This window comes from Lactuca sativa, chromosome 8 (assembly GCF_002870075.4).
Source record: "Lactuca sativa cultivar Salinas chromosome 8, Lsat_Salinas_v11, whole genome shotgun sequence".
In the NCBI taxonomy this organism is placed as follows: Eukaryota; Viridiplantae; Streptophyta; class Magnoliopsida; order Asterales; family Asteraceae; genus Lactuca; species Lactuca sativa.
In genome coordinates this window covers 172,242,685-172,246,541 of record NC_056630.2, presented here as the reverse complement: position 1 = coordinate 172,246,541, position 3,857 = coordinate 172,242,685, and the positions used below count along the sequence as shown (strand labels likewise).

The 3,857-nt window shown below is 34.4% G+C and overlaps 1 pseudogene; it reads right to left on the bottom strand.

The window, feature by feature from the left end:
* Positions 1-2,818: 2,818 nt before the first annotated feature.
* LOC128127877 (uncharacterized) lies at positions 2,819-3,514 on the bottom strand (annotated as a pseudogene).
* Between the last annotated feature and the right edge of the window lie 343 nt (positions 3,515-3,857).

The following is a 3,857-nucleotide window of genomic DNA, read 5'->3' as shown; positions in this document are numbered from 1 at the left end:
TTCATCTTTTTAAATTTTCTCTATTTTCCAAGTTTTACAACGTCAAGGTGAAGAGTGGTTTCATTACTCGTGTTGGGTCGACTACTGAGACGAAGTTGAAGGGGAAGTGTTGTTGTGGGACTTGCAGACACACTACAAAGTCAACCAAATTCATGTTCCAAAGCATATTGCTTTAGTCAAATGGAAATACATTAGACAATGCAGGTGGGTAAGATTTTACAATGGATGATTGTATGAAGTAGGTTATAACCTGTGGAAACCACGGTTGAGAAAAAAAATACTATTGATAATTCTAAATCATAAAGATTAATAAAAAATTTACAAAAATATTATTAATTTACAAAGATAGATGTGTTGTGTGTAAGTTTATATCGATTGATTAAAATTAATATAAATAATGGATAATTTTAAAAAATAAGAATTAAACATATCTTCTGACTACATGAATTACAATTCGGCGTAATTTACTCAATAACTTTTTATTTAATTATAATATGCATATAATTTAGAAACATTAAAAGGAAAAGAACTTTATGTCTACAATACATATACAATGTTTAGCAGCTTATAGAAAGACTAGTTTATAACCCGTGGGAACCACGGTTAAAAAATTAATTAAACTTTTATAGTGACAATTCAAAATTATTAATCAATTATTTTAAATATATTATTAATTAAGAGATATTTTTTAGTTATATAAAATTATAATCGTTAATTTAAATAAATACGTGAAATTATATCATCTTATAATTTTATTAATTTTATTCTAATGTTATTAATTTAATTTAATTAGAGTGGTAAATTTAAAATTTAAAATTTAAAATGGAGAATTAATAGGTTGACAAGTGACATGCATTAATTAGGAGGCCTAATAGGGTGACACATGTCAAAAAAAGAATAAAATATGCATTAATTAAGAGACCTAATAGGATGACACATGTCAAAAGGAGATTAAAACTATTCTTTTACTAGTTGTGAAACCCGTATATTATACGGGTTGATTAAAACAAAATGTTAAATAGAAACGATTAAATGAGAAATTTATTTGAATTTGAAATTTGAAATAAATAAAAATTATGAGAAAAAAAAACATGCAAAAAATAAATAAATTAAAATTATTGTTTAGTTATCAGACCCGTATACTAAACAGGTTAATTATAACAAAATGTTAAACACAAAGGTTTAAACTGTAAATGTATTTGAATTTTAAAATTTAAAATTTGAAATTAATATCATTATGGTAGGTTTAATTTATGGAAACTAATTAATAATATATTAGAAATGGAAAATGAAATAAATGACAAGTGGAAAATAAATATATCTTTAAATTATGACAAAATGACATGTGGCAAATTGAATGAGAGAAGGACATGTGGCAAAATCATTCTTATTTATTAGGATAGATTAGAATAGGAGAGGAGATTAGAACGTGGATGAAACCATCTTAAACAAGTTAAAATATTTTTAATAAATAATTTTATAACCACCCACCAACTTTTGAAGTTTCTTGACGGGTGATAACTTTATGATTACAAGGTGCATGAAACCATCTTAAACATACATTTTTTTAAGACAAAACTTCAAAAATGTTCCCTGTGGTTTTCGAAAATATCATGTTTAGTCTCAATTTCAAAAAACCTCACAGATGGTCCTGTGGTTTCAAAACTTTTAACAAATTGTCTTTTTCGCTAACTCCGTTAGCTTTTGGCCGTTAAGTGAAAGGCAATTCCTTCATTTCACTTTCACAGGGACCATTTATGAAGTTTTACCTTGTTTAAAATATATATATATATATATATATATATATATATATATATAATTATTTAATATTAAAGGGTCCCACCTCTCTGTGTGTGTGTGTGTGTATGCGTGTGTGTAAACTACGAAGCTTTAAACTCCATACCAGATTGTTTCTTTCTGCCTCGATTCACCTTGCACTGGATTGTTAAACACAAAATTCAAATAAATAAGAAACGAAATGAAAGAATAAAACCAAATCATTAAGCAAACATACAACTTTCTGGATGAAGAAATGAATAAATCCATATAAACAAAACAAAACCCACATGATCGATCTGTTACTATAAACAAATCTAGAAAGAATAGTAAACAACCAAAACATATCCACACCACACAGACCAAACGATCTAAAGATGAAGAAGAGCCATGGCTCTGTTTGGCAGTCGGAGCACAATCGGAAATGTGTTTCTGTGCACTTAAATTCTTCTTGTATATCCGACAAAGCATCCAATCATCCAATAGCTGAGCCAAAACCAAAACCCAGATTAAGAATATAGTAAATGAATCCACTGCCGATCACCCTTGGATTTGAATCCCCAACTCAAATCGAATCCACTACCGAAAACCCACTAGTCGTGGCGACACTTGCCGCCTGCACCGCCACCATCGCCTTAGAATCTGGTGTAAACCCACCACCACCACCGCAACTATTCCTTTCTTTCTTCAAATAGTAACAGCAAACCCCACCCAAACAACTCGATGGGCCATGGAGTAAGCCACCCACCATACTCCATTTGATGGAGCATATGTCAGGATTGAAATCCCAAAATCTCTGTATAACCGTCAAACACCATCAGTTTGAATGATCTTCCTAAATGCCTCAATTCCACCATTGTATCTAATCTGTGCACCATATCCACCTTGAACCATTAGTCTCTGACTCAAAACATCAATTGGTGTTCAAACCATTTGAGCAGCCATAGATGCACTTAACCCAGCTACAACATTCGCAATGGCAACTGCTTTTGCCTCTAAAAACCCCATTTTCACAGTAACACAACCGAGAATAAAGCAGCGCCTACGAAGATGAAGAAGAACCAAGGCTCTGTTTGGCGGTCGGTGCACAATCGGAAATGTGTTTCTGTGCACTTAAATTCTTCTTGTATATCTGACAAAGCATCCAATCATCCAACAGCTGAGCCAAAATCAAAACCCAGATTAAGAATCTAGTAAATGAATCCACTGTCGATCACCCTTGGATTTGAATCCCCAACTCAAATTGAATCCACTGCCGAAAACCCACTAGTCGTGGCGACACTTGCCGCCTGCACCGCCACCATCGCCTTAGAATCTGGTGTAAACCCACCACCACCGCCGCAACTATTCCCTTCTTTCTTCAAATAGTAACAACAAACCCCACCCAAACAACTCGATGGGCCATGGAGTAAGCCACCCACCATACTCCATTTGATGGAGCATATGTCAGGATTGAAATCCCAAACTCTCTGTATAACCGTCAAACACCATCAGTTTGAATGATCTTCCTAAATGCCTCAATTCCACCATTGTATCTAATCTGTGCACCATATCCACCTTGAACCATTAGTCTTTGACTCAAAACATCAATTGGTGTTCAAACCATTTGAGCAGCCATAGATGCACTTAACCCAGCTACAACATTCGCAATGGCAACTGCTTTTGCCTTTAAAAACCCCATTTTCACAGTAACACAACCGAGAATAAAGCAACGCCTAGGAAGACGAAGAAGAGCCATGGCTCTGTTTGGCAGTCGGAGCACCATCGGAAATGTGTTTCTGTGCACTTAAATTCTTCTTGTATATCCGACAAAGCATCCAATCATCCAACAGCTGAGCCAAAATCAAAACCCAGATTAAGAATCTAGTAAATGAATCCACTGCCGATCACCCTTGGATTTGAATCCCCAACTCAAATTGAATCCACTGCCGAAAACCCACTAGTCGTGGCGACACTTGCCGCCTGCACCGCCACCATCGCCTTAGAATCTGGTGTAAACCCACCATCACCGCCACAACTATTCCTTTCTTTCTTCAAATAGTAACAACAAACCCCACCCAAACAACTCGATGGGCCATGGA